The sequence below is a fragment of the Zea mays genome, chromosome 5 (genome assembly GCF_902167145.1).
Source record: "Zea mays cultivar B73 chromosome 5, Zm-B73-REFERENCE-NAM-5.0, whole genome shotgun sequence".
NCBI classification, from domain to species: Eukaryota; Viridiplantae; Streptophyta; class Magnoliopsida; order Poales; family Poaceae; genus Zea; species Zea mays.
In genome coordinates this window covers 2,605,082-2,618,183 of record NC_050100.1, presented here as the reverse complement: position 1 = coordinate 2,618,183, position 13,102 = coordinate 2,605,082, and the positions used below count along the sequence as shown (strand labels likewise).

General features: G+C 41.4%; 1 long non-coding RNA gene and 3 pseudogenes across 1 annotated transcript; 3 read left to right on the top strand and 1 right to left on the bottom strand.

The window, feature by feature from the left end:
• Positions 1-3,525: 3,525 nt before the first annotated feature.
• On the bottom strand, positions 3,526-4,350 carry LOC103625759 (uncharacterized). The gene is made up of 2 exons (XR_552518.4): positions 4,108-4,350; positions 3,526-3,981 (listed from the first exon to the last, which is right to left on the bottom strand). It is a non-coding gene; the product is annotated as an uncharacterized lncRNA (long non-coding RNA).
• Positions 4,351-4,591: 241 nt separating this feature from the next.
• Positions 4,592-4,729, top strand: LOC111589432 (uncharacterized; annotated as a pseudogene).
• A 2,556-nt stretch (positions 4,730-7,285) lies between these two features.
• On the top strand, positions 7,286-8,606 carry LOC103625758 (uncharacterized; annotated as a pseudogene).
• Positions 8,607-10,105: 1,499 nt separating this feature from the next.
• On the top strand, positions 10,106-10,774 carry LOC109939468 (uncharacterized; annotated as a pseudogene).
• The last annotated feature ends 2,328 nt before the right edge of the window (positions 10,775-13,102 follow it).

The window sequence follows — 13,102 nt, the reverse complement described above, 5'->3', positions numbered from 1 at the left end:
GAGCCCACATTGTAGTTGGACCTTGACCAGGACTAGGAAAATTAATGTTTCCCATGATGTTGCAATCGACTGGATTCTGTTGCATGTAGCCCGTTGGCCATAAGGGGGGTGGTGGTGGAAATTGCTGGGCATTTGAGGGATTTGACATCGCCTGCGACGATGTCGCATTGTTGGCAGGGTCCATGCTAGGATATGTGGAGATGGCACACATTTAGTCATATGATACAAAGTGAAGCCAATCGACAAAACGAGGTACGTTATACTTAAGACAAACCATATGAACACACGAAAATAATAGTACCATAATGTAATGAACTTATTAAGGAGTACCATCAGAACATTTAAGATTCAACATAGTTCACAGACGACAACGTTCTTAACATCATACTAACTTAAGCTGACGAGGTAGCATGGAGACTTAGACATACATCACACGACTAGTTCGACAACATGACAAGTACGAGAACCCGAGTACTGGGATGTTCAAAAGCCAATCCTGCTTGTACAGGTGGAATACATTGAACTAATAAATATTCCAATAGCTATTACGAGTTGACCTATCTGAGTCGCTGAAGTACCACTCGTCACTCACATCCGGGCAGTAGAACTCCTCTTCGTCGACAGATGGTTCAGTAACTGTTGGAGGGGTCGAAGGAGATGTCGGTTCAACACTTATGTCATCCCCCTCGTACTTAGCAATTTCAGGAAAAGCTTGGACTTTTGCCTCTAAGGCATCTTGGTGAAGCAAATCAAGTTTTTCTTTCATGGCAAAGAGGGTTCTAGCTAATATCTCTTCGTCATGCATGATCTACTAATCCACGAAGGGATTTTGTGGCATCCTCGGCACAGTCGACAAGTACTTTAACCAAAGACTTCATGGTTTCTTCTTTCGAGGATGCCATTCGGAACTGTGCTGCAAAGAATAATATATGAACAAACACTACGATTTCCTTATGAACCATAAAGGCGTAACGAATTGAATACAGCCCAAAATAATTATCAATTATGTTGCATGCGACAAGTAATGATTTGAATTGTAGCAGTCATATTGCAGCATGGAACATAACATATTTATAGAAGTATAACACTGCAAATGTTATGACTGGTAAGGGCAACATATGAGAATTAGAAATAAAAAATTTTGACTAGTTCGATATATAGTTGTTTGTGATAGCTGCCTATAGACTTATAAATATTGTTGTATCATGTGGTCATGGACTGAATATACAAGCAATGCACTCATTGTACAGCAGTAACAAATGTTTGATGTCAGTCTTGTAGAAAACAGTTAAGGAGAAAATTAACAAACAATGCACTCAATGTCAGCAGAAACATTACTGTAATGTGAGGGTTGTAGAAAACATTCAAGGATACAAAAAACAAGCTATGTACTCCATGCAAGCACAAACATAATGTACATAATAAAGAACTGTCTGGTCATACCACCACTTGGTGAAGAAAACATAATGTTAATGAGCACATATTCTGAAATACGTGAGGGTTGTACACAATACATGCAACAAAAATAAATTAGTTGTTGTAACAATATAGAAACCTACTATATGAAGGTGCACAATAGTTCACTATCCTCCACTCGTATACAAGGGTGACAAACAAATTGGGGGGAAGTAGAGGAACACAATAAGGGTTGACATACACCTAACAATATGAATGAACATGAGGCATACTAACTTGACAGGTAATGCCCCATCTGATTATGTCGATGAGAATTTTAAAAAGTATAATAAACAATGAACATTACACTGAGTTGGATGAAGTAACACATTGTGGGGCACACTACGATGAATCACTCTAGTACATTTGCTAAAATGAGCTGTTGTTGTGGACAGTGTTCATCCAAAATTAATTCCAGAAGACTACACTTGAAGGCAGTATGGAAGCTAGTCCGTAGTGTAGGGATTACAAAATAATGGAAGGTGAAGAACCTCTGGCCCTAATACTAAGCACAACCAAATTTAGTTCGACCAAGTATGAAGGACATTCAGCGGGTGACTACCTTACAATTGTGTAACCCTAAAAGGCAGACCAGATCCGCGGAAATTTGTGAACTGGGGATTCATCGTTTCTTTTCGGATGAAATTTCTTACGGTTGAAAGGATTACTGGATTGCCGTAGTAATAAGTTGTTCAAAGTTGTGCGCAAGATTAACATAAACAATATGGGTCGAAGGGCGTACCTCAAGATCCGAAGATTTGGGCGGGGAGAAGACGAATCCAACAGCTGGTTTGCGGATCCGATGAAGGCGTCGATGGTCGGACGGGGAAAGAAACCAAGCGGTCGCGACGAACCTCGACGGAGCCGGATTTGCGCCCGCTTCGTCTTCGGTCTTGACCGGAGCTGGTTGGTCACCACCTCCACTTCGTCGTCCACAGCTCCGACGGGGAACGACACGCTAGCGCGCCCGAATCGCCGTCGCCTCGTCGCGAATCGCCGAAACGCATGCGCCTCGAACGGGAGAGAAGACGACCGCGAAGCTTCCGGTCGGTGCCGCGGGCGGAGTCTTCCGCGCGAAGCAGTGGAGGGGGAGTGCACAGTGACGCCCTGCATCTGGCGTGAGAGAGAAGAGGGTCGCAGCGAGGGGAGGCGGATAGCGGCGAGCGCTGCGGAGGGAAGGGGTGAACAGTATCCCCTAAACCGTGAACAGTGCTAGGGGAGGGGTGGCGAAGGGTTCAGCGTTGCAGTCAGTCTAAGCTGCAACGCGACTGGCGAGTGGAAGCAAAGTTTTAACCCATATGGTTATCTCCAACCATTCTACTCTCCCAAATCTCATTATTCGTATTCGTATTTAAATATCTACCTCTCAATTATTCTTCATCTATTTCTCCTCCTCTTAAATCATTTCTCATATTCAGCTCACCTTTACTCTTTAAACGGATTATTTGTCTTTTATATGTTATTTCTTGGAGTTTTAAAAAATAATACACATTGCTATCATATTATAAAGCTTTAAACTGATACATTTTATAAATAAACACAGTAATTACCGTGATTCCTTTTATAACTAAACACAATAATTAACGGATGGGAGTAAATTAGAGCTCCCGTCCCCGTCAACCTGTCAGAGCACAGACCAATCTAGAAGGGAATTGGAGGGGTTTAAATCCCCTCCTAGTCAACTCCTAGTCATTTTTGACTAGGAGAAGATTTAATCCTCTCTAATATCTTTCTGGATTGATGTAACCGAACATGCCCTCAAGGGGAAAGCCTTCTCTTTCCCCCGACGGAGAACCCTCCCTCGAGAGAGCGTCGTTGGAGCCGCCGGGGAGCACAGCTTCACCCCGACGGGGGGGAGGGGGCCGGTGAACCGTTGGAGTCCGCCCTACCGGAATTGAAGTGATTGATAGAAGATTTTTTTTAAAAAAAATATCTGTCATGACTCATGAATGCTTGTTGCTTGTCAAGGTCACGTCATCAGAAACAAGTCAGCACAACAGATTCAGTTCTGCACTGCATTTGCCAAAGGTCCCAATTCCCAAAGCTAGTAACAAGTTCAGCTCTCCTCTGTGATAATCAAGGTCACACACAGTCTGAGTTCATCAGCTGGGAGCCTGGGACAACAAATTTGGCCTATATCTGTCAACATCTCTATGATCAACACACTAGGTTACATGTCAATTGGTTCTCTTGCTTTGAAAACCCTCAGAGAAATGCACAGTTCTACAAATGCATCTGCCGCCGATGAACTAAGTTTTGTATAGGAGTGATGATAAACTAAGTTGCAGAAACTAGTCAGCATAGGATGTCAGGATCTACGAGTAGATTTTCCATATCCCCCAGTCCATAACCTACTTTGATCAGCAGGAGCTCGAATACCATGTGTCCGTGGGCATGATGCTTGTCAATTGTCATGTGCACTTTGAAACCAGGTATCTCGGTGACTCGGTCCAGTTAACAGATACCTCTACTATAGGGATCCTGAGGCGCTTGCACAGGTATACAAGCTCAGCACCAAAACACCACCTGACCATGCAAAGAAAGGCAAGTTGTAATAACCATCCATACTACGTGCCAAGCAAGCAGATTTGGTAAATAGCATCACTGGATTTCAAAGAAGATAGAATCATAGAAGATAGCAGAAAAGAATACCTCTTCAATCTGATATTTGTGAAAAGCTTCCTTGCAGCTGCTCGGGTGATCATCTAAAACCCACACTGGAACTGATAGTAAGAAATGACAGTAAGAGGGTGGCGAGGAGGAGGGGCAGCGAGAGAGAGGTCGGGAGGAGACCGGCGACGGCGGAGAGAGGACAGGCGGCGGCCAACATCGCGGTCCCGACGGCCGGCGTGCCGGTGCCGACTCCACCCGCTGACCGCTGCTATACTCTTCGCGTGGCCTTAAACAGAAAAAACCTGTGCTGGTGGATCAGGGCCCCGATCTGTGTTCCATGCAGTCCACTCACGGAATCAAGGGCCCAACAGCCGCAGCCCAAGAGGAAGCGAGGAGGCAGAGCGGAGACGGACGGCCACACGGACACACTGGCTGAGCGATAGTTTAGTACCGCCTCGCCGCGCGAAGGCAGACACGCCCCGAGCACCCACTACAAGACGAGCGCACCGTGCTTCTTTACTCCATACTTACCTGGACGGGGTCGACGAGCTATCAAGAAGGCTCGTGGCCTAGATCAGTGGCCCTCATTGCACTTTGGAGGGTGCGCTGGTCTTCTTTCTTCCTGTCTTAACTAGGGCGTTTAGGGTTCTTACGTCTCTTCTGATCCAACTGCTCAGGCGGTGGCGAGTTCTTAGATCCAATCCCAGCGAGTTCTTAGATCCAATTTCGAGGGACCATCCCGGCAGCGCTGGCCAAATGCTCGGTGCTGCTCCACCTGAGCCTTCAAGGGAACTTGCTTAATTCGCTCCGCCGTCGGACGAAGCGCACCGTCCCTGCAAAGCGGTGAGCGCCCCTGAACCGGCTAACTGCCCCTGAACCGAGCATGTGTTTCCATGCTGTCAGCTGCGAGGAGTAGTAATCGACCAAGGGTAGTCCACGAATAGTTGCATCGAGAATAAACATTAGTCTCTTGATTGATGTTACCACGACACGAATCATAGGAGAATAAACATTAGTCTTCGCTCAGCTGACTCACTATACGATTGCAGACTGACTGATTGGCCAATCAATCAGAGCAATCGGTTCTGGCCGGCATGGCCTGCAGGCTTGGCGGAAGCGCTAGCTAGCCTTCTCTGGTTCGAGTTGGCTTATGCGAGAGCGGACAACCGTAGAGAGCGGACAACGGGAGTGGTCTGAATATTTTTGTTTGGTCACAAGACGCATCAAGATAGTCTGTAGCCTTTGTTTACTTGCTCAAGGTATCGAGATTACAGAAATGAACTATTATCCAGGCTCAGCTTTAGCAGATTGTTCTATACCTTGTTCTACAATTACATGTTCTTCCTGTTTGCTGTTGCTATGTAAAAAAGATGGTGATAAACGTAATGCAAGGCACTATTTTCACGGGCCATGGCATAAAGAAACAAAGTTCTTGACTAGTCGAAGTACAATTACCTTCATTAAACTCTATGGGATATTTATATATCATGTATATAACTAACACATGAGAATACATTAATAACCCTGCAATGTTTCAGTTTAGAGTACATATATTTACTTGTACTTGTCTATATGTATTTCTAACAAAAACCTATTATATTTCTAGATTATCCCTGCACCAGTTCGAGTTGGAGAAGACGAACTTCCACCGTCTTGGGACCCTATACCCTCTCCTTTAGGTACTTGTTATATCCTAAATGTTCTTTATTACATCATGTTCTATTTTTGTTGGTGTTTATTTTCTTTTATGAATTTCTTTTTAGTTAGCAATGGATGTTGCACTAAGAGATCACCTTAGACGGAGGAGAGATGGGGAGGATGATGATATGATGTTGTTTTTCCCTATGCTACATATATTGGGTTCTAGTTCAAACATAGTAAGGGAGAAGAAGCGAAGGCATACATCAAAGTTAAGTGGCGAAGAACATGTTCATGAGTTGCTTCAAGGTCATTTGAAGAACTGTCGGGTAGCGTTCAGGATGGAGCCTGAAATTTTCAAATCGTTGGCAAGTTATCTTAGAAGGGAGGGACTGGTTCGTGATACAAGGATTAAGGTCGAGGAAAAGCTAGCATTCTTCTTATACATGCTCAGCCATAATGCCTCGTTTGAAGACCTAATAGAAGAATTTGGGCATAGTGGTGATACATATCATCGTCACATAAAGCATTTCTTTGACCTAGTTGTTCCTACCCTCTCTAAGCAATTCCTAAAGCCACCAAATCCTAATCATGTCCATCAAAAAATTGAAAGGAATCCTAGGTTTTATCCCTACTTCAAGGTGATTACATGGACTATCCTATCATATGTCAATAGTTCTTTTCCTTCCAATGTTTGCAAAATCACATGTAGTTTTTTCTATGCAGAATTGCATTGGCGCAATTGATGGCACTCATGTGCCTATATCGATATCGCCAGATAAAGCCGCTCCATTTAGGAATAGGAAGGGAACCCTTACTCAAAATGTAATGGTAGCGTGCGATTTTGATCTCAATGTAACTTTCATATCCACTGGGTGGGAGGGGTCCGCGACGGATGCTAGAGTTCTCAGAGCTGCAATGAACAGTGGCTTTCAAGTGCCCCCGGGGAAGTTTTATTTAGTAGATGGCGGTTATGCCAACACACCATCTTTCCTTGCCCCATATCGCGGAGTCAGGTATCATTTGAAGGAGTATGGGGCAGGTCGCCGAAGACCACAGAACTACAAGGAGATCTTCAATCATCGCCATGCAGTGTTGAGGAATCATATTGAAAGGGCCTTGGGAGTTATAAAGAAACGCTTCCCCATCCTTAAGGTTGCCACATTTCACAAAATAGAAAACCAAGTGAAGATACCGGTAGCAGCTTCCGTGTTGCACAACATTATTCGGTCTCTCAAAGGAGATGAACAATGGTTAGAAGATCAGGCAGAAAATGTTCAAGGCAATGTTGTTGACCTTCCAGATGGAGATCAAAGCAATGATCAAGGCAGTGAACAAGGCAACAATCTCAGAGACACAATTGCACAACAAATGTGGATTGATTATCAACAACATAGAAGCAATTAGTGATGCATTATAATATGTTTTAATGTTATTGGGATTACAATAAGTTCTTAGGAAATGTAGTTTGTACTAGTTATGATGCTTTAATGTTATTCGAATATGCTTTTAGTTATGCTTTAAAAATTATTGTTGTTCACAATTATGCTTTCATGTTCTAATTATGCTCATGTTGTAAGTTACCATGCTTGGAAGGGGGTCTCCAAGATTAAACATGCTTGCAAGGGGGTCTCCTAGATTTAACATGCTCTTATCTAAAGGTGCACAAAAGAAAAAATCTCCTATAGCTACTACTTCAAAGACACATGGAGGCTCTCCAAAAGGTATATATGTTGGTTCTTTCTGATTAGTTTTGGTTCTTTCTTATGTTGCTTATGTGCTGATTTGCAGGGAAAACAAGAGCAAATTGGAATTCTATGTTAGAGAAGACCCTTGTTGACTTGTTACATGAACACAATACACCTGAATATAAGGGTAACAATGGTTGGACACCCGATGCATGGAACAAGATTGCCAAGGAATTTCAAGAGAGGGAAAGATATGCAGGTTTCTCAAAAGTTCAAATCCAAGAAAAGGAAAAGGAGTTAAAGAGAGATTACAGGATGTTGAAAGATGCGAGGAAACAAAGCGGAGTTTCTTGGGATGAGAAAAGGTGTATGATTCAAGCTGATCCACCGATATGGGACAACATAATCAAAGTAAGTTTATTACCATGTTTCTGTAAACTTGAGATCTTTATTGTGTGTTGTCAGTTCTTAGTTGATCTCACATTTAGTTTCTTAATTTATTGTGCAGTCATTTCCAAGGGCTAAAAAATTCCGCAACAAATCTTTTCCTCTGTTTGAAGCTTTGGGAGAGCTACATGATGGTTAGTTTTCCTTTTACCAGTAACTAAGTTTATTCACTATGTTGTACTATTTCTTGCACTAAAATTTCATTGTATAGGTAATACTGTTGAAGGGACCTACAACTTCACTTCTACTCAACCAAATGGTCCAGATCTCACACAAATTGGATCTGGAGATGTTCCTATCAATGTAGAAGACCATGAAGATGCAGGAGACCCTTTGGCAGATCACAGACAAAATGAAGTAGAAGACAGAGTGTATGAAGTTGAAGGGGTTGATGTAAATGCTGATAGGCAGGATGAAAGGTCAAAAAGAACTTCTGTTGTTTCAAGGAATGAAGAATAAAAAGGACCAAAGAGGCCGAAGAAGAGTTCCAACATAGAAGTATTGGTGGAGAGGTACCTAGACATTAGAAGCAAACAAGCTGAAGATGAAGCGACACAATTGGCAAGAGAAAGGGAGGCAAGAGGAGGTGATGATTTCTCAATTAAGAATTGCATAGCAGTTCTAAACACATTGGAAGTCACAAAAGAGGAGAAAGTCAAAGCATATAAGGTGTTCAAAGACCCTGACAATCGACAGATATTCTTGAGTGCATGCAATGATGATAGAGAGGCTGCATTGATGTGGTTGAGGGATGAGATGGCTTAGCAGGTATACCTAAGGTTAACTACATATCCTAATTCAATTTTGCATACCTTGCATTATCTCTGTTATATTACTTGTTTGACTACATTACAATTTTCATAGTCATGTTGCCCAGAAGCTCTCAAATTTTCTTGGTATTTCTATTGGAGCCATTAACATTTTTAAAGCAAGTTGTATTGTTGAGCATGCCAGAAACTGTGATCTAGAGTAATTCCTTGTTAGAAACTGTGATCTAGAGTAATTCCTTGTTCCATTTTGATTTTTATTTCCAACAATAAAGGCACTGACTACTAGTATTTCGTGCACTGTAGTATTCCATTTTAATATATGGAACTTCACTCTCCAAACCACTATATTTCTTGGCCTGCAGGTTACCATCATGTTTCTGCACTATAGTATTGAACTGCAGGCCAAACAGTTGCACTGACTACTAGTATTTCGTGCACTATAGTATTCCATTTTAATATATGGAACCTCAGTCTCCAAACCACTATATTTATGTGCCTTGAAGGTCAAAGCATTGTAGTATTCCTACTGCAGGCTAGGCATTTCTTGGCACGTTCTCAGCTCCACCACCGTTTATCTTCTCTTGCATTTTTTTGCCATTCTCTCCAGGCAGCACATCACACCGTAGAACTTAAAGTGTGTGATCCATGAAACAATCTTTGAAGTTTCTGACCTGCAGACCAATTTATTTAAGTATGTTAGTTGAATCAGTGTACTGTTTTTTTGGATATTCTGCATTCTTGAAGTTAAAGGATCAGAACTTGTTTCTGAATGCAGAAATGTTTTCTCTGTTATATTATCTTCACACTTGGGTTATGAGTAAATGTTTACCTGCATCAGTAGTTGTTGACATATATTCACAGTGTTATTTTTATTTTTATGACAGTTACAAGGGTCAAGTCATGCATGAAGTAGCTCCAGTCTTTAGAGGAAGAATGTCTTCTCTGTCTGTCAAAGATATGGATCCATGATCTCGTCATGGTCATCACACTAGTGATGTAGTCTTTTGCAACTTAAGTGATGTAGTCTTTTGCAACTTATTAGTGTCAACAGACACGAGATTATTATGCTTGTTGTAATAATGTTGTCTTCATCATAACAAAACTTGCTTGTCTCTATAGAGCCGAAGTGCTATGTATTGACAGCATGACTGGTACTTGACAATACTCTGGATTAACCGAACAACAGTTTGAGCTGGGGATTACAACCGAAAGGGATTATACCCCAAGGGGTTCAAGTGACAAAGAGGGGATTAACTCAATCCCTCTCTGGATTCAATACCTCTCTGGAATGAAAACCTGTCAACCGAACATGCCCGTACAGGGTTTTCTGTTCTATGCCAACTGTGACTGCAGTTGTCATGAGGAGAGAAAATCATTAAAATAATGTGAGTATTAATGGTGTTGTGAATTGTGCGGATTATTTGGACTTATGATATATGATTCTGTTTGTGAAAGGTGCTACAGATTATGGGTAATACACTGACCTCCTAGTGAATGGCATTGGAGAATCTCAAGATCCCACACCTACTTGTGCATCAAAAGAGTTTTCAGGGCACAATCAAATATTTTAGAGATGAGGACATTCTCCTGTGTCAGCTAGGCTAAATGTGGGCATGGATCCTCTTCAAGGAGTTGATCAAACATATGGCACACAATGGACAAAATATACATGCATATTTTAATGCAAACAAGACGTTCGATTCAAATCATTCAGAAGGTTTTTTGATGAACCGTTGGTCTAGTATACAGCATGATATGAGTCTGTTTTGTGGATGTTTGTTTATGATTGAAGCAAGAAACCATAGTGGTTATGTGAGTCTGTTTTGTGGATGTTTGTTTAGGATTAAAGCAAGAAACCATAGTGGTTGGTCAGTTGACGACAAGGTAAGTTTTTATTTATCAACTATTATCATTTGACAGAAATTCATTTTCATGATTATTGTTTGTCTAATTCTATAGATTGCAAATGCATGCACAATGTTCAAGACCGAAGAACCGAATGATAGAAAGTTTTCATACCTGCATTGGTGGAAAATCCTGAAGGACGGGCCCAGGTGGATGGATAGGCATAAGGAAACTAGAAGTGCAAAAATGCAAGCAACAAGAAATAGAAGACACCGACAATTTTTTTGCCAACATCATGTGCACTCGCAATTGTCCTAGACGCCCTCTTGCTGGTGGTGTTGATGTAGAACCATCAGCAAGACCTGACAATAAGGAGAAGCATAAGCTACGAAAACATTCAACCACGAAAGCAGTGGACTATCTAATGGCAAAGAAGAAAGAAGTTGACTATGAGAAAGACTTGAAGGAAGAAGAGAGGTGCAACAATGCCTTTGCACTACATGAGGAAAGGATCGAACTAGAAAAAAGAAAAGCTTGAGTTTCAAAGACAACTAGATTAGGAGAGAATTCTTGGCTTGGACTTGACCATAAGGAACTACAAACAATAGCGGTATTATGAACATCCTCAGAATGAGATTCTTGCAAGACGTTTCAATATATAGAATGTCTAGTTACAGTTCACTATGTTGTGTTATGATTCTGTTTTTAGTTCATCTTGCAATGGTTTAACCTCGTACTAGTTTAAGGTTCAATAATAAATTATTGGTTTATGGTTGCAGAGTGCCTTTCTCTCCTTTTTGGTGTGGCTGGTTTCTCTGGGTTAGTATGAAATCGACAGTCTGAAAAGGTGTTTGCAGTTATATTTGCAAGATTACAACTTCTTTTGTGGCATAACAATTCATTCAAACTAGATTGTTGTCATCATCGAAAGACGAGGATCAATTAATTCACTCATTACATATTGATTGAACTCAATCATTCATTACAAATTGATTGAACTCATCGTCACACTCCATGCCGTCGTCAGTTGTATGTGCCTATTCAAGGAGACACGACGTGTTAGAATGAACTATACATGTGTGTGGTTGTACGAACGCAGGTGATGCAAGGAATGAACAAGCTTCAATCAGGGGCGATTCCAAATTCCATTGGAGTTATTATTTTTGTTAGCTGATCACCATGCAAATAATGTAAAATATCTCCTAACATCTCCCACAATCTGATTTACTCCCCTCAATCTTAAATCCTGGCTTCGCCCCTGGATTCAACGATCTGGGACACAAGCAATGCTGGGAACGAACAAGAGCTAGAAGGAGCTGACCGCTGGGATTGAGCGGGAGCTGGAACGGGGACACCGAGATTTTCAGCACCGCCAAACATGGATCTGTCTGGCTACTATGGAGCTGAACGTTGGGGTCGAATGGGAGCTGGAACGGGGACACCAAGATTTTCAGCACCGCCAAGCATTGAAGCATTGATATGTCCGGCTATTATGGAGCTGAACGTTGGGGTCGAACGGGAGCTGGAACAGGGACACCGAGATTTCTAGCGCCACCAAGCATTGATATGTCAGGCTCCTACGGAGTTGAATATTCATGTGACGAAAGGGAACGACATGTGCTAGGTTGTTGAGATTTGACAGGTCATTATTTAAAATTAGGGAGTTTGTTGGATACACTTATCCATAGGAGCTTGTCTATCTTCTAAAATAGCCTCAAAACTTTAAATTTAGCTAAGATTTATACTTAGACCGCTCGAGTTGCTCTCAGTGTATACCGGTAAAAAACCCGTCTCTAATTGATTATTGAATGATGAATTTGTCATTTTCATAAGGGCATGTACAATGAGTGTCTTAGAGTGTGTCTAGGGGGATAAATGTAAAAAAACTCAAGACATGTATCTTAACAAAGATATAGTGTCTTAGCTCTGTGTTCGAGATAGGAGACTAGCTGATTGGTCACTTTAATTTATTGAATGTTCTGATTGGTACAATGAATATCGTAAGACACATGTTTTAGACACGACCACTGTATTATGTTGTGTTTTAGTTGTGTCTTATATTTGGAGTATCGTGCAACAGTGTCTAATGGACCCTATAACAGTGAGGTGTGTAATGAGCTTGGTCTTACATCAGCACGGGATCCAAACTCCTTAATTTTTGGTGTAGAGCTTTGTTTGAGGGCCCGCTAGAGATGCTTTAAGCAATTATTTGTGTTTACAAGGTCTCACTTTAACATTGCAATTATCTGTTTGGTTGGACCGTGCCTGTGAAAAAACTGTTGTGAGCTGTCAACTGAAAAAAAAACTATTGTGAGTTGTGAGCTGTTAAAAACTAAAAACCAATTGATAGAAACCACTAAAACACGCTAAAAGTTATTCCATATATATTTTACAGTTCTATCCAAAAGCAAGGAAAAACAAGTTTAGATGTGCTTTATTTTTTTGCACTGCGAAAAAATCGTCTTTATAAAAAAGCTGATTCCTAAATCCATTTCTTTGGTTTGGTTTTTGACTTTTAGGAGACAAAAGTCAAATCAAACACACACTAAATTTGTAATCCTAACGTACAGTCTGAGAGTTGAAACTTTGTTGGGCTACTAACGGGCCATTTATCGTTCATCAGAACCCAGTTTTAACAAGTGGAAT